General features: G+C 33.5%; 1 protein-coding gene across 17 annotated transcripts in view; it reads left to right on the forward strand.

Moving 5' to 3' along the window:
- Positions 1 to 25,884, forward strand: part of MGAT4C (MGAT4 family member C) — a 1,054,150-nt gene that overhangs the window by 1,000,466 nt on the left and 27,800 nt on the right. For 16 of the 17 annotated variants that reach the window (XM_079936312.1, XM_079936310.1, XM_079936302.1 and 13 more), the window contains one exon: positions 6,350 to 6,400. The gene's annotated coding sequence lies outside the window, so the exon portion shown is untranslated. Of the gene's footprint in view, positions 1 to 6,349; positions 6,401 to 8,435; positions 8,638 to 25,884 lie in introns of those variants that run through there. The other variant, XR_013830417.1, reaches the window with a different exon arrangement.

Below are 25,884 nucleotides of genomic sequence, written 5' to 3' on the forward strand. Positions count from 1 at the left end.
TGAAATATCTACAAATGGCTACCTTTCTCTAAAAATTATTATCTACTTTACTCCATTTGTCTAGCCGGGTGAGGATACCCAGGATTTCGGCAAACAAATTGGAGAAGGATGAATGAGAAAAGCACTGATGTTTAGAGAAGAAAGAATAAAGATATGAAAAGATACATAAATCCCAAGTAAAGATCAAATGAAAACAAGAGGCCATTCCCCCTCTACCCCCAAACATTTTAAGTTGGCAAAGATTTAAAAAGTTTGAAAGGATACAGCAGCCAGCTGGAGTGTGAGAAAAGAAATAGTCATGTAGTTGTGGTAATATTATATTAGTGAGTGTCGAATGTAGATCCTTTCAGTTCATGGGAATCATGTGTGTTTCTACTACAACAATTAAATACACAAATCAATGAAAGAAGTGAGTTTAGATGGTTCTTATAGACAGGGGTAGTGTTCTCTTGTCAGTTGTTCTAAGCTATATCATTCTTAGCAACATAATTTATGGTTTGTGATTTATATTCCTTTGATTCCAATGTATTTACTCATGTAGTTCTCCTTATCAAGATGTCCTTTCATTTCTGTTTATCTAATACCTATGTACAATTACAACTAATATGTTCTCTTGTCACTTAATATTTCACATTTTGTATAATCTCTACACATATACTTATTCTCTCAACTAGATGGTCAACTCTTTGAGGCCCAGGAATTAATCTTAAACATTCTAGTATCACCCCATTTCTAACACAATGCTTTATGTAAATTTATGATCAGTAGCTGTAGTTTGAATAAATCATCACTCTTACCACAAACATTATTATTATATAGAACATGCTAGTAGACATTGATGAAAATTTTAAATATGCACATTTTTTACCAAAAACTGGTTGAATACCTACTGCTTGCCAATGGTGTACAAGACTCTGGGGATACAATTGTGCGCCAAAATAAAGAGGGTCCGATTTATGTTCTAAGAGATTAGAAAGATGTTAACTAATTAAACTAGTTAATATATAATTAAAAATTGAGATAACAGCTCTGAAGAAAAGAAACAATTTTTTCATATAGTTTTGAATTCTATGTTCTCTAGCAAAGAAAAATACTCATTTGAAACCAGAATATTTTTTTCTGATTTTACACTAAATACATTTATCCAGAAGCTATATTTTCAACCACATGTGGGAATCACACTCTACTTCCTGTGCAACTAGATGCACCTGTGGTCTAGGTATGATACTGACCAAGGTTCTTGGCCTTCCCCAACCAACAGAAATTTACTAGAGGCCAGACATGAAATTCAGGCAAGGCTTTATTGGGGCCTCTGCTGCAGCAGGTGGGGGAGCAAGAACAAGTAATAGGTTCCCTTGCTTGTTTGCTCCCTGACGGGGACAAGCTGGTTCCTTATATGGGGTGAGGGTAGGGGTGTGTCCAGTGCTCAGGCCAGAGGGGTGACTTAGGTGTTTTGCTCACCCCTCTGGTGGTGTTGAGTTCAGGGGGCATGAGCAGTACCGTGCTTTTGCTCCAGATCCCCTGTTTTTGCTCCCAGCTCTTCAGAAGTGGCAGTTGGGGTTTTTTGGTCTTTTTGTATTTCTTGTCCAGAATTTGCCCCAACTGCGCATGCACGCAGTTATTTTTAGTCCCATATAGTTTCTTTGTGTTTTGTTGCTCAAGGAGAGATGTGTCCAGGTGCAAGCATTGCAGCACTGCAGCAAAGGGTCCCAGGTCCCAGCCTATCTCAGGTGGACTTAATAAATGGACACCCAATATCTTTTTGACTGTGAAAGGGGATCCTGGACCCTCTTCCTCTACTTCACTTTTCTGTGGATGAACACTGCCCAGGGAATAGTCAGCTGCAGTGTCACAGATGACTCTACTTAGTTGGCTTCTTAGCCTACTTAAATGGCCTCCTTAGTTCAGCTAAGGCAAGCCATGCTCCACCAAGGGGCAAAATATCCTACTTTTTCAGTTTGAAGTGTTCAAAGACCATTAATTTGCCTTTTCGTTACTTCATCTACAATGAAGGAAATTTTCAAGGCTGAGCTAGTGATTTTCCAACATTGTAGGCACCAAACTTACTTGTAAATATTTAAGTTAAAAAAAGTCACTGTAGTTAATCATCTCATTTACAAGTCAGGTTAAACATGTGGGGAGTAACATGTGTAGGCCAAAGTATGTTAGAACGGAAATGACACTTCCTAGCTCCCCAAGGATCTTTCACTTTGCTTGGCTGACTCTGCAACTCCAGAAAAGTGCAGCCAGACTCCAGTAAAAGAAAAATTTGCCTCTTCTTACCTTTGCTGCCTTTTGCATTTCACCACTCAATTTACAGAGAAGAAATCTATTACTCAGCAGGTAGTGCTTGCACAAATGAAAGATAAATTTTTCTTCTAGATAGGACAGATCAGTGAGACTCATAAAATATTAATGATGAAAGCTTTAGGAATTAGGTATATCCCTGACCATGGTTTCTCTTGACAGTGAAGCACAGTCAGTTTAATCCCTTTTTTTTTTTTTCTGCAAGAGTCCCATCAAGAATGATATGAAGGGAAAAGAATACATGATTTAAGATTCAGATGAGCATAGATTTTTTTGAGAAAGGTAATTTTTCTCTCTTTCATTTTCTCCCATGTTTTGTGTTCCTTATCTGCTGTAAATTTCACTGAGTGATGTAGTGTGGTCGATTTGATTCTTGAAGCTGCTCATCTGCTCATGAAGGAAATTGCTTGAGAATAATAAAGTACACATTTCATATTATTTAACATACAATATAATAATAGTTGACATTTATGTGATTAAAGCAATTCATTTATCCAAAAATTAGGGATCTAGTGAATGTGTATTCAAATATACATCATCAAAGAATGGCTCTGTATTCTTCAGAAAGTAATTGTTACAGATATTTTTCACTTGCTGAGATTTATTATCTTGAAAATCCTTCCATGATCTTTAAAAATGAATAATTACTTTTAGGTTTACTATTTCTTTGTAGAATGCTTAGTCAATTACCATTACCCTGAGATTCTTTTCAACATATATTTTCATTGTATACAGAAACAAAGTTTACATTTATAAAATTTAAGGATCATAGAAATTTATCATTCTCTTATTATGGCAACCTGAATAATTATATGTATTTATAAACATATATTTATATAATATAAATTTAAATATCTATAATGTTAAATATTTGAATATTTAAAGTTTAGATATTGGAAATTTGCTGAAAATAATAAAATAACTTGATTAACCAATTATTTTTAAAATTCTTTAATATTTTTTATGCTAACATTATTTGTAGCATAATTCACAATGTTTTTACTCATGCTAAAGAACAGAAGGATATTAAACTAACCATTTTCATAGTAATGCCTCAAAAGGAAGACACCCAAAAATGAAACTAAATACATCTAAATCATATCTATTAGAATTTAAGACATATTGAAAATGCCATTTAACATGCTAAATATTAATAAGTAGAAAAATAAAACATCCTTTTTTATATGCTTTATTTCTCTATCTAAATAGAATAAATTCTTATACTAATAAATTTGTCTTTATATTAAAATGTTTATTAGAAGAAAGTATATACAATCAGAGAAATTTATTTTTGCTTAACTACCCTTTACTTAATTGAATATCTTGTTTCATGCATCTCTTCTCAGGTACACCCCTGATATTTTTCTTCAGTATATATGCACAATTATACAAAATCCAAATGCAATCCTTATAAACCACTAATGGGTTCCTAAGATCCCGTGTTTACAGTGTATGTTGAAGTCTCCAGTTGATGATATACATACAAGGACAAATCAGCAGATTCCATTTTGTTAATCAGCCTTTTAGAAAATTCATCAACACACTGTAAAAAAAATCAGATCTTTTGTTAAAACATATCTTGAAGTATGTTTAAAGTCACATCACTAGTAAGTAGAAAGACTCAAGACTTAGGTCCATTACGAAACACCTTGTCTTGAAGGATATTATTATATTCTCAAACCCAATAGTTTTTCATCGTTGCCTGATCATCTGAACATCACCTCTAGTGTCTGGAATGCGTTTATCAATACAGTCTATTCATAAGTTTGAAAACAAACTCCATAGCCCAAACTCTCGGCAGTAGCTAAGTACAAGCTTGCACAGAATTAAACTCATTGTTACTACAGCCTTCTGCATACCAAATTTTTTGGAATCTGTAGCTAGACCCTCTTAAGTCCTACCCCCTTTCTGCCCCACTCTAATAATTGTAGGTGCCCCCTTCTCCATACTAAGGTATAACCAATTAGCTGTAATAATAATAGCTCCATACTGAGAAATAAATTTATTTGAAATGAAAATTCTAAAATGACTCTTACCATTTTAAAATATCAATCTCCCATTGCAACTATTCTTGCTATATCTGGAAGCTACAAAAGATAGAAAAAAATAGAAGAAAATTACAGAAATCCTACTGAGGGTCTTTTTGACCCCAGAAGCTGACCACAATGCACCTAAGTGGAGATGAAATCTGTGCCTCAAGAGCATATGAATTTTCACAGTTTACCATTGTGTAAAACAATAAATCTTTATATAGCATTAAACTTCAGAAAATAACATTATTGGTTCCTCAGAAGTACCTAAATAGTCCAGAGAAGCACTAAATGTTTAAAATATAAATAGTAGTTTTAAGCCTAGTGGAGGAAAATAATGCAAAATAACAATGCATTTATTCCTCAAACTATCTTTGCTTAAAGAATATGCACATGACTTTAAAGACATTATTAGAGACTTCATGTATTCATTGTGTTATAGCTGCACAGTTTTCTTCTGAATACCTTTGTTAACAAAATCTGGCAGACATTCAATAGCATACTGTGTTCCAAGCAATGAATTCATAATGTTGTAGCAGGAACAATCTCTTTAATGTTGTAAGACTTTATATATGATGGAAAAATCAATAACTTGGATAAACATGGAACAAACTAGCCCATGCACTTTTTCGGCGACATCCCATTTGATTGGAACCAGTTTTCCCCTGCCCATTTGGAGTTCACACGTGATCACAGCCAAATAGGATTTTGCTTTTGTTCTTCACCTTAAGATCTCGTACCTCTATAATGGGTAAATACTAAATCATTCTTACTTGTAAAACCCTGAATCAAAGACACAGGATTTTTAAGAAATCCTCTCCTCTCAAAAAGAAAAATAAAAGAGCCAAAATGGTAAATATCAGCCATCCAGAAATCCCAGGAATTATGCCAGGACTCATTTTTCCTACTTTAGCTAGACTCATTATTAGTACATTAAAAACATTTCGAGACGAAATAGTGAATGATTTCCATTGCATTAATGGCATCTTTCTCCCATCCCCTTTTCTGTTATGCCAGACTTTAGTTTGGGGATCCATATGGTTTTGTGGAGACTGACTCCTCTTCTGGCTTCAGGGATGGGATTTATATAACACAGCTAAGCCAGTGTTATGGGCTGAATTTTGCAAGTCCAGAGTACATCTCAGGATTTTTTGGGGGGGGAATATTGTTAAGTAAATAATCCCCTCTTTCTACCTGAGGAGATGGAGGAAGGATGTAGTCCTAAGTGCTGGTGGCATTTATCTTAATATGACAAGGGGAGCCTTAGGATGAAACCAACCTCATAAGGCAGAATGTTGAAAACATGCCAGGTCTACCTGTAGATTTTTAAGTTGTGTGAACCAGTTAATTATCTACACTTGAGCCATATGAAATTACTAATTTGATCATTTTTTATCATAAAAAAGACAAGCTCATGTTGATCAACCCAATGTACTGCTTAATCCAGAACTTCTGTTACAAGCTAATAAAACTCTCTAAACTGAAGAGATGGACACATAAAATTCTATGCCTTTGAGAATTTTTAACTTCTTAAACTACTGCCAAAACATAAATTTATAAATTAAAAATTAAATTATAAATTTAATTAAGTTATAAATTAAAGTAAAAAATATTAATTATTCAAGGAGTATATTGATACCAGTAGAGTTTCTAATGAAAGATTTCAAAAGGAATTTTTTGGATATAGAGATACAAAGAAAGTTATAGGAATATGATAATGTTAAAATATATGTGTATATCTTTATATTATATAATATATACTTCAAACATTTAATTTGACTACTTTTAATGAATAATTTAACTTAATATAAAGAATTGTTCTGTGTGATATATATATTAAAGCATTATGTTAAATGTTTATTCTATATTTTTCTCTCAATTTAGAAAACTAGTAAATATGAATATAATATGATTGCATGGGAATAACAAATTATCTAGAATAATTTTTTTTAACTTTAATAAATAATAAACAAGAGGATTGTATTAGTAATATTGGGCTTTCTCTTTTCCAGTGTATCAACATTTTCTGCATAGGACAGATTGTGAACAACTTCTTTCTTAAGGTGAGATTGGGTGTCATGCACAGTAGAAGTTTGAGAGGCTATAAATTTTTTAGTATATTATCAAAGATATTCCATAAGTCAAATTGTTTTAGGGTAGTTGTGCATGCCTAAATTGAGGGTATGTGCTCATTAGTTTTATATGCATACATTCTATTTGTTCAACAGTACTACTTTTACTGTAAACCCTAGAGGATGTTTATTGGAAATTTCTGAGTTTATCAAAGCATGTAACTTGATATTTTTATTAAAACTTGGAAATTTTATTGATGCTAAAAGAAAAAAAACAAGCCACAGAACAAAAATAAAATATACTATTAAAACTAATACAATTAAGATATCTCTCAGAGCAAATGAGTACTCACACACACACACACATACACACACACACACACACACACACACACACAGAGGCATGTTAATATTTTTAACTTCCTCCTAAAATACAAGTATATTAGATTCTTTTAATTACCATGAGCCATCAGATTTTTTTATCAATGCTATAGGTATTTTTGCTCTATTATTCCAAGAATTAGATATTGTTATTACTGTATTACAAATTAATATTATATTAGATTTACTCACATATTTACCACTATTTTTTCACTTTTCCTTCTTATTAGAACTTCCACCTTATCTATTTATTTGAAGTATATTTTTTAGACTTTCCTTTAGTGAAGATTTCTCAGTTTTTCTTTGTCTGAAAGTATTTGTATTTTGCTCTTGTCTTTGGAAAATAGTTTCTCTGAACTGTGAGTCGACATTGTCAAAGATTCTTCTGACACCATTGAAGATTTTATTCTGTTATTTTCTGGATTCCATTTATTAATGGCAAGTCAACTGTCTGTCTAATTGTTATACCTGCATAGGTAATTTGCTATTTCTCTTTGGCTGCTTTTAAAATCTTCCTTTGTTCTTTGGTGTTCTGAAGCTGGTTATGATGTGTATAATTTTTATGTATCCCACTTTAGACTTGTTGGCTTTCCAGAATCTGAGGATAGATGTCTTTCAGCAATTCTGGAACTCCTTGGTCATTACCTCATTTAGTGTGACTTTTTCCATTTTTCCCTACTTTTATGTCTCTTAATTTTTTTCCAAATCGTTTCATATTTTCTTAGTATCATATTCTCTGAGTCTATATCCCATTCACTGATTTGATCTGTATTTGTGATTTATTTTAAATTAATATCTTTTTATTCTTTTAATTTTATAATTTTTGATACAAAATTCCACTTGAGTGTTTTACAAATTTAATAGTCTCTTTTTCTTGTTCTTATTTTCATTTGAGCCTCTATTTTAATTTTCATGGTTCTAATTGCACTTCCAGTTCCTTCTTGTTCTCACATGTGAAATCTTATTTTCCTTGTGTGCTCTGATTTTGACTGTAATCTCACACATGTGGAATGTTATTGATGAAAATTCTTTAAGGCCAGACTTGGAGTTCCATTTTTAAAGTATTTGCTTCTACTAGTCACTCAAGGGCACTATTAATCCAGGACAATTTTTAAACTAAATGCTTTGCTTTTAAATTAAATGCTTTCAAATAGCATGGATGTAGATTTCAGGTCTGTGATGAAGACCAACTTGTTAATGTGAATCCTTTTTTTTTTTTCTCCTCTAACCAGCACTAAGGACAAGACTGTATATTGCCTTTCAGACCCTTTTTCCACATGAGATTTCTTTCTCATTTTATGGAAGAAGTCTTCTACCATACTTTTCCCTTTATCTTCATGAAGCAGCCAAAAGGGAAGCTCAAGCTTTCCGAGGATCTCTAGAAGTTCTCATGTTGTACGCTGGCTTTGGTGATACCTCTTAGGATTCCTGCTTTTACTTTGATCTTAGTCTTTGCAGATTTCATTCATGTCAGATGCAACATTCTTTAAAAGTATGCACATATATTTGTATACATAATTTTATTCAGTTGCTTTCATCAGGAATTTACGCTGGCTATATAGATCCAGTATACTGGCTTGAAGCAGATAATAAAGTGTTTAGAGTCTACTAAAAATGCTAATACTTAATTCTTTATATTTCACAGATGGTGTATGCAGTGAGATTTTTCTCTTTTGACTCAACTCAATAGTTGACCTCTGCTAAAACTTCAATTCAAACTAATTTTCTACCTCTACAAGTCTCCAACCTTTTCCTTCATAATTCTGATATGGTTCTGTTACTTCTTTCTCTTCCCTGAAGCAAGGACTTCATCACATTAATATTGCTAAACTACAATATTAAGCCCTGTCAAGAGTGAAAAGGAGTATAGTCTTTGTTTGACTCTGCTTTTGAAGAAAACAAAAACACATAATTTTGGCTCCTCTCCTGATCTTTTAGACTCCTAAATCACATGGTATTAATTTTATTGCTTTTGAGATTCTTGTAATTACCATTAATGCTTACTATTTAACTAAGAGGGCAATTCATAAAATGCCCATGCAGGCTCTCTAATGAAGTTACCCCTATGGTAGTTAGAAAAGGTGGCTAAAATTGGAGAGGACATGTACACATGTTTTTTCTTCTCTTTACTCATGTAAAAGATGTGTATATAAAGCAGCTGTTGTTGTCATTTTCCAGCATAAACATTTGAAAAATTTCTGTTTACTCCCTTTGGAGGCTGGCATTTTCACACTGGTTTAAATCAGCCAGATTTATTTGTAGAAAATAGTATTAAAATGTCCGCGTGCTATGTTTTTTAATATAAAATCCATTATTATTTTTTACTTTAAAATACAATGCATGCTATTTTTCTGGATTTTTCAAGATAATGTGAAAATATTAGTACAAAATCATTCAGTTTATAACAAGCTGTTCTTTGAGGGAGGGAGGAAATTTTCAAACATAAATTTCAATCAATCAGTACCGAGTTCATTTTCATAAGCTGTTTTACTTTTTATATTTTATTTTTAAACAGTGTCTAGTAGCAATTAAAATTCACAGTAATTTGTTTTGTCCCAAATATTTGTAGTGTATGTAGTTCATTTTTCCTTTCAATGCATTGAGGGGTAGGGCTCTTTAATTACATTTTCTTCTTCCTGCATTTTCACTACTCAACTACCTACAGCTAAATCAAAGAGCTAATAACAAAATACTAAGCAAAAGAAGCTATTTTATTCTAATACAGTTGAATTATCCAGCTTTATATGAGATATTGTAGTGAGCTGCTTTGCATTGCAGTATGCAGTATTAGCCCGCAGAAAATTTTAACTTTTTATAATCCTTTCGTCACAGCAGATGTGTGATCCTATATTACCTATCTGTCATTTTTTATAAATATGGACTTCTCAGGAATTGAGTAGTCATCTCTCACTTTTTATTTCATTTCTTTACATAATGTTAGAGCAGTGAAGCATATCCAGTTCAAAATCCTTAGTTTTGATCTTCGTAGAATAAAATTTATGAGCAACTTAACCTCCCCAAGTGCATCATTATTACAACTCCACTGGGATTGTTTAACCTTCAACCCCAAGCTAAATTTGGCAAAACCTTGAATGGGTGCTCTCTTAGTTAAAATTCTCAGCTTCTGTATTTCTGTGTCCCATGGAAATTATTGCTTTGTATAAAATCAGCAAGCAAATATTTGCTTACAAATTAGATAGACTGATATTGATCTGCATGTGTTTTAGAAAGGGAATAAGTCCCATTTTTAAAATATAAAATGATAAGACTGAAAATGACTCAATATTACTCTAGAAATGAAAGAACATATATCCACAGTCCATGGATCGTAAGGCTTTAGAATTGCACGAGTGCTAGGGGAATTATGTCATGAGGGACAAAGCATAGTGATTTTTACTTGAGGAACAAACTGCTATTCTCATAATGTAGAAATGCTAAATAAATAAGAAATGTGTAGCAGTTCTCAGGTTTTTTGTTCTCAGGATCCTTTCTTAAAAATTATTGAGGACTCCAAGGAGGTTTGTTTATGTGCATTTTACATTGATATTTACTGTATTAGAAACTAAAGTATAAAATTTAAGATATTTATCATTTCCTTTAACATTAACAACACACCTATTACTTATAAATAATGTATTTTTATGAAAAATAGCTGCATTTTCTAAGCAAAGCAAAATTTAGTGAGAAGGGTAGCATTGGTTTTCATTTTTGCTAATCTCTTTAATATGTGGCTCAGTAAGAGACTGTTGGGTTCTCATTTCTGCTACTGTATTCATTGTTTTGATATAAAACATTATGAAGACTTTGGAAAACTCCACTGTAGACTCTTGACAGAATGAGAATTAAAAGACAAAGTCTTAATATAATTATCAAAGTAGTTTTGACCTTGCAGCTCCACGAAAAAGGTGGTGAAGATGCCGGGTAACCGCAGATGACACTTTGAAAATTACTGACTTAGTGGCTTCAAACAGCAATGTACTTTCCCTCTGAGTCTACAGGTCACCTGGACAATTCTGCCAGTCTGGGCTGGGCTTGACTGAGCTCCCTTGGCTTACTCAGGTGTTTGCACTCAGCTACTGGGTTGTCTGGAAGCTGGCTGCTCTAGGATGGCCTTGGCTGAGATGATGGTCTTTGTATCTCTAGCAAGCTAGCCTGGCCTATTCCCATGGCAATGAGTGTTCCAGGAGGGAGAGTTGAAGCATGAAAGGCCTCTTGAGTTCTAGGCTTAGAATTGCACGCTATTAATTCTACAGCATTCTTTTGGCCAAATGTATAGAAAAGTCAACCTACATTCATGTGTGGAAAACAGGCTCCACCTCTCGATGAGAGAAGTTATAGTCATATTGAAAAGGGGGTACATACAAGGAAGAATTTGGGGCATTTTGTCAATTAACCATAGCATCCTAGATCCGCCCCCCCCCCAAAAAAAAGGGTAAAGGTAATTCTTTGCCTCATTTTCAATAGATTTGACTCTGTTGTATGTGCTGTAGGAATCTGTTAGGACATATTTAGAAGTAATAGTGCTCTCATTTAAAATTCATTAGTTTGGGCCCTACACTGTAAATGCTTACCTGTAACCAGGGCTTCAGATATAACCAGGTCCTGACACAAGGACTCACACTAAAAAGAATACATAAGACAGTGCAATGGATGGCAACTTTGCCAATTTTTTAATTTACACTAAGAAATATATATATTATTTGAGTTGGACATACGTGAATGCATAATCAGCAAAATTTTATTATAGTCAAATAATACTATATATTATCAAAATTCAGTTTCACAGAGACCAGAAATAGCCAAAAAATATAATTTGAACACATTTCCTCCTTATAAGGAGACAAATACAATAAAGACCACAATGTTTTTCTCTGATTATCAAAATATGAGGTCAGATGAGTAAGGATCTAGTGAAATCAAGCTAAGAGAGTCACATCTAATGACAAGATTTTTTGTTTTCTGTTTTTTCCTTTTCTAGAAGGGTGGAAAATGCTTAAAGTGTGTATATTGCGTCTCTCTCCACCTCAAGGATAACCATACCATTAGGAACAAAAATATCAAAACCTTTGACAACTTGGTTCACTTTCCTCTGGATCAGATGTTACATACTCAACTGTCTAGAATCATATAGGTAATATAAATGAGTAATGCACTTCAGTAGTAAAATATTAAGAAATTGGAAGTGGGGAGATTGTATGAAACTGGAAAAAGCTTTCCCCATCTAAATGGGATTAGCTAATACTTAGGTCCAGCCAGTTGTTGCAGTGTGGGAATGAAAGCCCATTATTACTATACACTCTAATTTTAAAAGAAATCTAGATATTTATTTGAAATTCTTCCCTTTTCACACATTGCATTGACCAAGCCAATTCTGTTAGAACCTAGAATCTCCCTCACCTGGCTATTTTTTGTGAAACCTTCGTCATTGGAACGTTGCAGATGTTGTCATGAAATTCCTGTTTTTTAGGCCATGTTCCAATTGATATATTGCTTTGTTTTTGATGTTCATTCATATTGATATTTATGTATGAATATTGATATCACACACACTCATAATCTAGTCTTGCTCTGTCTTTTAAAATTTGTTAAATTTATTGCTCTCATGCATTAAAGTGCATAAGAGCAAAATTAAATTTGTTTAGCATGCTAAACAAATTTAACTCAAATAAATAAAACTGTAAAAGGTGAGCAAAACCAGAGAGAATGGGAGAGGAACAGAAATAAACAGAAATAACAATTTATATAAATTTGCATTAGGCAGTTTTACCTACCATTTCACTTGGTATACCCCACTGTGCCTTTGTCCTATTGATAAGTTACATCAGTCACTTGGACTCTCTAGCATTTATTTTTATTTTTTTTCTGCTGCATAAATTTGTGGCTGGACTAATGATCTTTGCATTCCTTTTTAGATTGATATCCTATGATCATCAGTTTGACTTTTAAGTCATTTTAAAAATATTTTAATATAAAATAAAGTATGCTTTGAGCCACTGAGTAAATTATAAACATTCTCTTCCAGATTATGATATAACTAATATTCTCTTAGAAAGCAATGCATAAATATGTATTGCAGCTAATCAGTTTTTAGTCTTGCCTCTTTAACCTTCTTTAAAAAACTCAATGCTTTGTGCATAATAGATTTCTCAACAGGTGTTTGTTACTCATTGATACAGGTGGGTGAACTTTTCCATTTAATGTGCTTTTTCTTACGTAGTACCAGGTACAGGTAGTGACACTCACTAATATTAAGACACATTACAAGCTTCATCTCATAAATGCATAGTGAAGTGAGGATCTCTAGCATAGACTGTATTCTTTTTTATTCCACAATCATACTGATTTCAACTTCAGTATCAATCTATAGAAACAGTGTCTTAGCTTGTTCAAGCTGCTATAACAAAATATCACAGCCTGGATAGCTTATCAACAACAGACATTTATTTCTCACAGTTCTGGAGGCTAAAGTCCAAGATCAGAGTGCCAGCATGAGTGAGGGACCTTTTTAGAGTTGCAAACTTCTGGTCTGGTGTATCCTCACATGGGCAGATGGAACAAGCTAGTTCTCAGGGGCCTTATTTATAAGGGCTCTAATCCCATTCATAAGGGTTCCACTCTCATCACCTAATCACCTCCCAAAGGTCCCACCTTGGGCCCCACCTAATACCATCACCTTGGGTATTAGGTTTTTCAGCATATGAATCTGAAAAGGGACACAAACATCAGACTATATATAGCTCACAAATTTCCTACCGACTATTTGCAAGCAGTTTTTATTTTCACCAGTTAGCATGGGATTTCAAAATGTACAAAACTAAGTATGGATTTTTATTTTGTAATTTAATAGTTGTGTGAATGCAGGCAAGTTATTTAATCTCTGATCCTCCTTTGCCCTTTCTATAAAACAGTGCATGACTTAACATAAATGACCATTTCTTTCTTTCCTTCCTATACAAGTCATTGTCATGAAAAATGATATTTCCAATGCAGGAAAAAAAAAAAAACAACACTTGGGTTTCCAAAGTGCTCCTTTTAATAGGATTATGGGCACAACGAATGTCTGTCCAAGTCAATTGCTACTTGTCATTAAGAAATTTGATTATTAAGTGGTTTTCTCTAAGCTGTCCATCCAAATACAGTTACATGCAATTAAAATTAAACCTTAGACACATTCTATTCTGTTCTATTCTGTAACCGTTACACGTTCACAGTTCTTTTTAATGTTGCACACATTCATCGATGAATAAAAGGAAAACTCTGAGCCAGGATCTAATTGTAATATAGCTATCTTGTAAAGTTTCTTATTAGGTGTAAATATAAAGTGTAATCACTAATATCATGGGCAGTGGTTTTAAATTAGGTAAGTGGCCCCCTTCTCTCTGAAGAAAATGAATATAAGAAAACAATAAATTAATTTCTAATCTCCAAGAAATATTTCAGCAAGTTCTCCCCTCCCCCTTTTTTGGGGGACCCAGCCTCCTGACACTTTGCAAAGCAGGAAACGATACCTGCCACAAGAAGCAGAAGGGAAATTTGGGGTTATCACACTGGGAGAAGACTCTACTAGTTTTTACCAGGCCGTACCTCTGCCCAAGGAATTGAAAAGCAGTTTGTATGTATTTAAATAAACTATTTACAAAGCATACTAAAATCAGCACTGGATCAGCAGTGTTTCCGTTATAGCTTTTCTCATGTCTGATAGCAGATCCAGTCCCGCCCTCCAATTGTCTGTGCATTGTCTTTCTTTCCCATGACTCACCCTAATTTTCAACTCTATCTTTTCTGACCTGACACTGACATTTACATTTGCCTTAAACTATGACAAAGCTTGATAAGGCTGGAGACCTTTTCTAATCTGAGTCATTCTATTTAATTCATTGTTTGATTCTAATGCTGAACAGATAAAACTGTGTGGGACTATTGATGTAAAAGGTGTAGAAAGCTTATGTAAGCACAGAATCCATCACCTCTTTATTACTAGCAGTAAAGAATAGTAAAAACAACCTCCACAAATTATATTTGGCTTAAGAAAGTATAGTATACTTTGATTACATGTGGTTATATCTCAGTCAGCAATAAATTCAACATTTATTTATTTACAGTCTACTTGGTGACTGGCAGATGGTTAGATTTGGAAATATAAACAGATATAATTGCTACAAGTTTTGAAATAGAAATGTGAACTAAATGGGAGCAGTTTATTCAACTGATGATGTTGGGATACAGAATTGATCTGATAGACTTTTTGGGAGGTGCGTACCAAGCTCTAGTTGCTTTGTTATCTCCTGTAGTCAAAGAAATAACCCTTGAAGTCAGGTGTTAATGTGCCAGTTTTAAAATGAAGAACCTGAGGATTAAGGCCTTGCCTAAAATCACACAATCAGTAAGTAGGAAATCCAGGATGCAAATTCCGATGTATCTAGCTGCCACGTTATCTCTTTCAAGCAAATGAGGATGAGATTTGAAGCTGAGTTTTAAGGGTGAATTGGAGTTAATTAAGCAGACAAGGAGAAAGTAATTCGAGGCACAGAAAACAATAGAAGCAAACACACACAGGATAAGGTAAATGGCATAATTTAGGAAGTGAATAGGCCCTCGTAGCTATAATATTAATTGTTAGAAAGAAATCCCTGAAAAGTAGACTAGACCTACAGGCTGAAGTCAAGTTACAATGCACCTAACATGGAATGACAAGGAGGTATAAATCATTGAAAGGTTTTAAGTAAGAAAACAGAATTGTAATGAATCTTTAGAGAGATAATGCTAATAACATGGTAGATGAACTGTAGAAATGAGTAGATTTTGGTAAGTCTTTTAGACTCCTGGACCCAACTCCAAAGTTTGTGTGGGGGGGAAGGGTAGGCTAGGGGTGTGCTTTCCACACAATATCAAGCAATTCACAGATACCAGCAGAGTGTCAAGAATTCAACTCAATTCTGACACTGTCTTCTGGGAGATAGCATCAGATCCCACAGGTTAAGGGCTCAGTCCTACAAGACTGCCCTGCCACCCCCCTCCCCCCACCCCACTTCAGATGCCAGTTGCAAGCCCAGGTTGTTACCTGTGCTTCTAACCGATTGACTGTAAATCAAAGGTTCCCAAGACCCCTTCCCAGGATTGATTAATCTGCTAAAGTGGCTCACAGTACTCAGAAAAACATCATACTTAGTAGATAAGTTTATTAAAAAGGGATATAATTCGGGAACAGCCAGATGGAAGAGATACATAGAGCAAGGTATGAGGAAAGGACACAGAGTTTCCATACCCTCTCCAGATGTGCTGTTCTCCCAGCATGTTCACCAGCCAGATGGAAGCTCTCTGAACGCCATCCTTTTGGGTTATTATGAAGGCTTCATTACAAAGGCTTGATTGATTAAATCATTGGCCATTGGCAACTGATTCAACCTCCAGCCCCTCTCATCTCTCAGGAGGTCTGGGGGTAGGACTGAAATTTCCAAATTTCTAATCACATGGCTGGTTCTCCTGGCAACCAGCCCCCATCCTTAGTGCATTCCCAAGTCACCTTATTAACGTAAATAAGAGACACCTTTAAGCTTTCAGCACTTAGGAAACGCCAAATGTTTAGGGAGCTTTGAGCCTGGAACTGTGAACAAAGACCAAATATATATTTCTTATAAATCATAATATTGTAGTAGGGCAACTGAGTAAAACCCTGTAGCTACCAACATGGGCCTCTGAGTCCAACCAACCTTGTTGTGCCAATCTATTCTAATTTTGAGGATTAAATATAAAATTTTTACAAAGCACCATCCCTGTGCCTGGCAGATAGTGATCCTCCAAAAATATTAGTTGTTGTTATGTTATTTTGGAATTAGGACTTAATTTGATCATTGAACAAACATTTGAGGGCTTACTATGTGCCAGGAACTCTTCTAGAACTAGGGGTACTACAGTGAATAACACAGTTAAAGTCCTTGCTCTCAAGGGACTTACATTCTGGAGGGGGCAGGAGAGTCCGGAAAAAAATGGTAAAAAAAGATTAGCAAAAATTATCAGAGACATTTCTGAGATAGAATTGACAGACTTGATCACTTACTACATGTGGGATGGTGTGTGTCATAAGTGAGGGCAACAGAGGAAGAGTTAGGAATGATGCTGAAATTTTTCCCCCCGCAGCAATGCAGAGGCATTGTATTGTCATTAGCCAAAATAAGACAGCAGGCCCAAGAGCACATATAAGGAGAGTTGAGGAGAAGGGCAGAAAACGAATTTGATTTAGAACATGTAGAGTTACAAATGTCTGTATATCCAGGTAGAGATGGTAGGCTCTGGAAATTGGCTTCTATAGAATGGTATGCTGCAGTAGGATAGAAAAAAATGTGTCTTGGTTATGCAACTATCTGTCTCCAACCCCCAGCAGAATGCTGACACCTACTGAACATGTTCATGAAAATTTTGTTGTAGAAAATAATATATATTTTGAAGAAAATACTACCTGTAACTCCATGACTAACTCACAGTAAGATTATGACAAGGAAATCCCCTTCTGCTTCCCATCTTTACTGTTATTTGACTGTATCACCTCTCAGATGCAAGTAGCAAACCTTGAGTGGTTTGGCTAACTTGTATTTACAGGGTCCCTTGGGTAGGAGCAGTGTTCTTCCTTTCTAGCTCTGCTAAACAGAGGTACTTATTAAGCTGAGTGTAATTTGATATTCAATTAGAATTTAAAAGACTCTTTATTAAGAGACTCTAAGCTTTTTGAGGGAAAATATTATATTCATATTTGCATCTTCATGGTTTATCCATGTGACAAATTAATAAATGAAAAATTTAAAAAGAATGTGATGTAACACCCAAGGGAATGGATACACAAAACACAGATCATTGTAATTCTTCACCTAACCTTATCAAATAAAAATACTCAACTATATGATTCGTAAGATCACTTTCTAGAAATATAATTCTGATATTAAAATTTGACTATATTGCAAATAAGTGAGTATATCGTAAAAGAGGTCTTACATTTAGAGAGATTTTATGTGTATAACAATGAACATTTTCAAATTAAATTACAAAAAAGCAATGATTTTAAAGAAATACCATACAGCAGAGACTACTTCATAAAAAAAACTATGGATATAGAACAAAATAATATACTGAAGCTTTGGATTGTTCAAACTGGTTTTACAATGTTTTAAAATTCTCTGAAAATAAAAAAAAATCAATTTGTACTGGAACTTTGATTTTTTTTAATCCAATTGATCTGTTCCCTTATGTATTTACAGACTTACCCTAGAGACATCTAGTTATTCCAATAAAAATAGAGATAATCTTCAAGAACTAATAGACCTTATTTTCCCATTTATGTAATTTGATTTCAAAAGGCACACCCTTATGTAAAATGGTTGCTCCATTACTAATCCCTTGTCAAGATTCCATTTAGAGTGATTTCCCTGTGCCTCTGCATTTAGGAACTAATTTATTAAACCTATTTTCTGATTTTTACTCATTTGTCCTTTTCTAAATTAATCTTCGATCTCAAAAATGTACAAAATAAAACTTTTATTATATGGTATTCTATGCTGAAATAACCAGAAAACTCCTCTCATCCCAAGTTCAAAGTAGAAAGAATGCATGTGGTTATGACTGTGGGCTCTGAAATCAACTTCCTCTGAGTTGAGTCCTTCCTACCTTTATCACTTCTAGGTGATATATCTTTAAGAAAGTCATTTAATCTCAATAAATTTGTTTCCACATGTGTAAAATGACAAAATAATGGTGCCTATCTTACAAGTTTATTGTGAAGATTAGGTGAATTACAGCACATAAAATTCTTAACACAGCCTGGCCCTTACTAAAAGCTCAGTGTGCTGCTTATATATAAATCTGGATATTATCTGCCTCTACTGTTTATATCACTGTCCATTAAAAAGCATCAGGCATTTTACTACTTCTTTCAGTCTTTCAAATGTCTTTTGTAAGTGCCAGTCATATGGCTATCACTATATTAAATGCTACAGACAATAATCAGAAAATTGAAAATATAGTGTTTGGTACACCAGTGTGAATGATCAAAGGTATAATAATAATAAAAGTTCACAATAATTACATGTTAAGTGAAAATACAGATAAATTTGCAATAAGAAATCTTTGGCCATTTTTTAGCTATAATATGGATTTTTCCTTCTTATTTCCTTCACCACAGCTTTTGTTTTAATGCAGTGATCTTAACTCCCAACCCCCAGAATCTCCCAGCAGGATCAAACTCCCACCCACACTTTTGTATACAAAATAGCAAAATGAACAGTAAAATAGTGTCTTATAGTTAGAAACATACTCCTTGGAGTTCTACTAAGAGTTTCTCAAATTTTAATTAGAGATGTTTTTGTCTGCATTCTCAAATGGTAAATTCATCAGTTAAGAATCCATCAAAAATGGCGGGGAATGTTTCTGAGGTATACATTTTTCTAAATACTAAAGTGAATATAAAGACAGTTTCCTTGACTTGAAGGAACCCACAGTTTGTTAGAAAAAAATATTGTGTAAAGAAATCCTTGCAGTGAAGTGTTGAAGGTGATATGATGGATAAGTTACATCAGTTGCACAGATGACCCAAAGATAGTACTGACTACTTCTACCTAAAGGAGGGAAAAATCAGGTAATGTTTCATAGGGGAAGCGTCACTTGAGCTGCTGAGGTGGGGAGTAGGGAATATTTGAATAGACGTAGCACAGGATGTTAAGATGGAATGCTGTCAACTACTACAGCCAGAGAAGGTGACAGGAACTTTCAATGACATGCAAAAGAATTTGAACTCTGTGCTATCAGCAAATGGAATAATGGAATGTCTCATGCTTGGGAGTGACATGGCCAAATTTGTTTTAAGAAAGACTATAAAAGGGAGTGTGGAAAAGGGCTATGAAAATTGCAAGACGTTCTTTAGAGATGACTGTTGATGGAACAGTTTTAACAGCATGTGTTTAATGCCTTCTGGACTAGATACACTAGCTTTCGAAGGCTGGAAAATTTAAATATCTTAGGTCAATGGATAATATATAAAATCAAATATTATATTGATTATAAGCCATTAGTATCTACAATATTTTATATTGATGAGTTATTACTGCACATGTATAATATTTTTCTAGGAAAAATGAATGTGTATTAAAGACTAAACTATTATTTCAAAGATAAGCTTAGCAAAGTGAGGTGAATGATAGAATTAGTCAAACCCCTGAAAAATTATAGTAAAAACTATAATGATGATTGGGGCATTGAAAGATCCTGAACTGTTTTATGAATCATGAAATATTGTTATGTTTAACATAGTTTCAGTGTTACATGTATTCACATAAATTCCAAATTTTTCACTAATAGCTGAAATGGTTAATTTTTCATTAACCAGAATATTTTAATATGATACCAGAATTCTTTTTCTTTTAAGTATTTTTCAGTTTGACTTAGCTATAATTGACATATATCACTATATAAGTTTAAGGTGTACAGCGTAATGGTTTGACTTACACATACTGTGAAATAACTACAGCTATTAGTTTAGTTAGAATCCATCATATTATATGTATACAATAAAAAGAGAAAACAAAACAAGAAAAATTTTTTCCTTGTTTTGAGAACTTTTAGGATTACTCTTAACAGCTTTCCTGTATATCATACAGCAGTGTTAACTATAGTTATCATGCTGTACATTACTTCCCTAGTACTTATTACTCTTGTAAGTGGAAGTTTGTACCTTTTAACCACCTTTATCCTATTCTCCATCTCCCCACCCCCTGCCTCCAGTAACCATAAATCTGATCCCTTTTTCTATGAGCTTGTGCTTTTTGTCTTGTTTTGGATTTTATTTGTTTGTGTTTTTAGATACAGTATTTATCTTTCTCTGTTTGATTTATTTTCCTTAGCATAATGCCTTAAATACCCATTCATGTCGCAAATGACCAAAGTTCCTCATATTTTATGACTGAATAATATTCCCTTATATATGTATTCCACAACCTCTTTATCCATTCATCTGTTGATGGACACTAAAGTTGGTTCCATTGGACCAGAATTCTTTTTTATTTTTGTATATTAATGTCAATGTTTATTTGTACCTAAGAATCTTATTACCATTCTCTTCTTATTACCATTTTAAAATTACTTTATACACATTATTGAAACTCCCAATCCATTCCTCCCTTACTCCCCTCCTCCTTAAAACCACAAGTCTTTTCTCTACGTCCGTGAGTCTATTTCTGTTTCTTAGGTGAGTTCATTTGTACCATATTTTAGATTCCACATATAAGTGATATCATACGGTGTTTGTCTTTCTCCTTCTGACTTCCTTCACTTAGTATGATAGTCTCTAGTTCCTTCCATGTTATTACAAATGGCATTATTTCATTCTTTTTTATGTCAGTTTAGTATTCCATTATATATAATATATATATATATTATATGTGATATATATATATGCATATATATCACATCTTCTTTTACATTAAAAAAAAACCTAAAAATAGAATTACCTTATGATCCAGCAATCCCACTCCTGGGCATATATCTGGACAAAACTATAATTCAAAAAGACACATGCACCCCTATGTTCATAGCAGCACTATTTACAATAGCCAAGACATGGACCAGAATTCTTAACCAGATAGAAAACAGTTAAAATGTGTAGTCTGGGGCTTCCCTGGTGGCACAGTGGTTAAGAATCTGCCTGCCAATGCAGGGGACACGGGTTTGAGCCTGGTCTGGGAAGATCCCACATGCCGCGGAGCAGCTAAGCCCGTGCACCACAACTACTGAGCCTGCGCTCTAAAGGCCACGAGCCATAACTACTGAATCCCGCGTGCCTAGAGCCCGTGCTCCACAACAAGAGAAGCCACCGCAATGAGAAGCCTGCACACCACAATGAAGAGTAGCCCCTGCTCACCACAGCTAGAGAAACCCACGCGCAGCAACACTCAATGCAGCCAAAAAAATAAATTTATTAAAAAAAAAAGCATAGTCTGTAATGACATACATTCTCAGTTAATGTTTTTCATCATATGAATTTCATGGAAAACCTATACACTATAAAATTTGACTTAAGTAATTAATTAAATATTAAATATCAGAATAACCAATGAGGAACAAATGAAAAACTAGTGATTTTCAACATAAAAATGTAATAAAAAGAAAATTTTTGGAAAATACAAACATTTCCAATGATCTTTAATGCTTCTTCCTAGGATATTTTAACTTAGTCATTGGCCATTGTTTTTGAGGATACAAGGAAGACAGAAAAAGTCTTATTTTAATGCTTAGCTATCAAAGGGACCATAAGCCAGAAAAATACCCATGAAAATGCTTCTGCGGGGCTTCTTTGCAGCCCTTTTCACCTTCTGGTGTGATGTTATATGGTCAGTTTGTTTGTGAGGTGTAGCGTCAAAGTTAAAATCCTCTTTTTCCTGAAGGTTTCCTACCAGTGTTTCATTATGTCTTTATTTTGTTGCTATTTTTCTTTTAAGAATGTGAACATATTTTTTCATAATATACTGAGAGCAGGTTAATAATGACTTTAGAAACCAAATCCAATGCAGATTGAAGTAGGCACATTTTCTGTGGATATCACTGTCTACTTAGCAAATGGTACGATACACAAATGCATTGTTGTTGCTACCTTAATTAAAAAGGACCCCTTTCAGTAATGTCTCTGGCTCTGGAAGAATTATAATCACACAGATTGGAAGAGCTTAGAAAGCTTATTTAACTAAGCTGTCAACAGCAGTCTCTCAGATCTGCTTAAATTTATTGGGAGGCAGGGAGATCTATTTGAAATGCTGACAATAAACACAGAACTGGTTCTAACTATGTTACATTTAATACACAGGAATATATTACAAGGTTAAAGGAAGTTGGCAGTATCTACCGTAAACACACCTACCCTTTGACCCAGAAATTTCACTTATAAGATTATTACCAAAAATTATGCACAAAAATGTATGACAATAATTTTTACTGTACCATTTTTTGTAATAGAGAAAATTTGGAAACAACTAGCATATATATTTATATGGCAAGGGTAAAATAATTAGGTTTTTCAACTAGACTGTTCAGCTGTTTAAAAGAATAAAGTACCCTATTTGTACTGACATGGAAAAATTTCCAACATACATGAAGAGAAAAAAAGACATAACACATACAATGTGACTCAGTGTATGTGTGTTATTTTAAGAAGGTGCATATGTGTGTGTGTTTGTGTTTGTGTGTGTGTGTGTGTGTGTGTGTGTGTGTGTGTGTGTGTGTGTAGAAAAGGCTCTGGAAACTTAAATTATGGAGGGAACTGGTTATCTCTAATAGGAATTTAGGGGTGTGGTGGAGGAGGACATTCACTGTTTCTAATTATATGTATCCTTGCATTACTTGTGTCATTTAAAAATGAAAGTACTATAGGTCCTCTTTCTGTCCCCACTCCTTATGAATAAGACTCGGACCCTTCCTCTGTTTATTACAACAAATTTGTTTTTATTTTTATATTAGCAAAAACATGAGATTTCAGGACTGGTTACATAAACATGCCATCGTAACTGCAGAACAGTATTCCTCCTAATTAATCATTGTCATTCACTACCATGGGCCAGTTTGGCAGGTGAAATATATGTATGGATATATTTTTTTCATACGAATATATACTTTTTTTGTACAGGAAGGCTAAGCGTTAGAATCGAGTTGATAATTAATTACTTTCACTATATGAAGAGAGACAAGATACTATAATATTTAAGAGCATAGTATATAAAGTCAGGCCTTTGGCTTGAATCTCAACAACGATGTGACCGTGGACAAGTTTACTAAGTGTTCCCCAAAGCCTCATTTTTTCTTCATTGAAAAATGAATACCATGGTATCCACTTATTGGAGTCTTAGGAGGATTAAAATAGATAATGCATGTAGAAAATCCTGTAGCACAGTGCCTATCATATAATAAGTTCCCCTGAAATTTAGAATTTTCTTAGTGCTTTTTCATAGCTTTATATTAATAGCCTGTTTCCTCAATAAATTATAATTCCTAAAACAACATATGAAAATATTATTGTATGAATTTTTCAATAATGAATACATTTTCAAAACTGTTTAATCTCTAATAATATCTTTAGCTTCTGAATATAGAAATATAACTATTTTAGTATGAGAGAGCTACATATTAGCCTTGAAGAAACATATTTTATGTAATTCTTTCATTTTATTTGATTATCTGCACAGTTCCATGATCAGTGATTTTCGGGTACACGTGGGAAATAATGCAAAGTAGATGACAAGATTGAACATGGGAAAATTGGTTTTCACTGTTGAAATTATTAATTTCTTTCTAAAATGAGTTTTCATTGTGGATTTTCATTATGCATTCAGGCCATAGCTTCCTAATCAATAAAGTAATTCATACCATGGGAGAATGAAAAAGAGGAGAGACTGAAAGGTTGGTATAAAAATTATGTTTAAGGAACTGATAATGAATCTAGGTTAATATGTCTATCTTTAAATTCATTTACTTCTTTAAAAAAATATCACTTGATGATCTACTTTAAGAAATCAGTAACCAACGGGAAAAGACAAAGTCTTGATTCTGTTTCTATGTGCAAGTAAACCAAATGAACCAAGATTGTCATACAACTGTTAATATTATTAGGCTTAATCCTAACCTTAAGAGCCTGGGAATTGAAAAAAAATAAACTGGTATATTAGAAATTTTTAAGACTTCTGACAACAAGGTGAATAAAGGGAATTGAGACTTTAAAAATACATTTTTTAAAATGTCAATTATACTATAGCTAGAAATATTCCTAGGCCACAGATACTTACAGGCTTCCCATTAGAGCATTTAACTGTGGAAACGACTATTTCAATTTCACCAAGAGCAGGTTGTAGGATAGTTAGTGATATTTGTCTTCTTATATCTGAATTAGCACCTTTTAGTCAACCTGAAATTATTTATCAATCTGTATGATATAGAAATTTATGTCTTAAGTTGTCCATTTAGGTATTGGACTACAGTTATGAGTCTTTTTAAAAATGAAAATTATACTGTCCATAAAATCCATATATGAGCAGTAATATTATAACATATGAAAAGAGAAAGAAGAATTGAAACACTCCTAGGCTCAGAATACATACAACCCTTACCTTTAGAACTAATTCTTTCTAGTATTTTTGCTTCACACTTTTTTGCATAATTTTTAAAATATATGTAGAATTTTAGGTGTTTTTTTTTTACAAATATATTGTTTTAAATATATGCCTACTGATATTGGCTCAGTGCTTTGTGACAGCCTGGAGGGGTGGGATAGGGAGGGTGGGAGGGAGGGAGACGCAAGAGGGAAGACATATGGGAACATATGTATATGTATAACTGATTCACTTTGTTATAAAGCAGAAACTAACACACCATTGTAAAGCAATTATACCCCAATAAAGATGTTAAAAAAATAAATAAATAAATAAATTAAAATAAAATAAATTAAAAAAAAATATATATATATATATATATGCCTACTAACAAAACTGGGAAATACAGAAGAATATAAAGAAAGTAACAACCATCCATTCTTGTATGAAGTGGATACAACTAATATTAATATTTCATTGTAGTTCTTTAATCTTTTTCTCTATGCATTTTTACTTAGTTAAAATTTTATGTGTATTTAAGAATAGTAAATATATAAGAATATTTACAGATCTTAGATGCAAGATAATATCATACAAGATAAGAGGTGATTTATTGACACATGATATAGGACATTTTCATTCAGGAAGAGTTTTTAAGGTACAGAAAAAAATTCACTCCTCAAGTTTCTTGACATGGAAGTGACTTTTAAGTTACCCAGTACAACTACCTTCCTGATGGGAATAAGCAAAAACCAAAATTTGTTGGCAATTACGCTTGTAAACTCCAAACTATGTTAATGTTATAGCCATCGTAAGCAAGTTCATGAACTGAAAAAATCCAGTTACTGCTTCAAGTGGCTATAAACAATGAGTAATGTATTCTGTTTGAACATTGGGTACAGTTTTATAAACATATTTCTTGATTCTAGAAAATTCAGAGGTACAAAAGAGGAACTGAGCTTTGTAGTACTTAACATAAAATTC

Source organism: Stenella coeruleoalba (genome assembly GCF_951394435.1).
Source record: "Stenella coeruleoalba genome assembly, chromosome: 11".
In the NCBI taxonomy this organism is placed as follows: domain Eukaryota; kingdom Metazoa; phylum Chordata; class Mammalia; order Artiodactyla; family Delphinidae; genus Stenella; species Stenella coeruleoalba.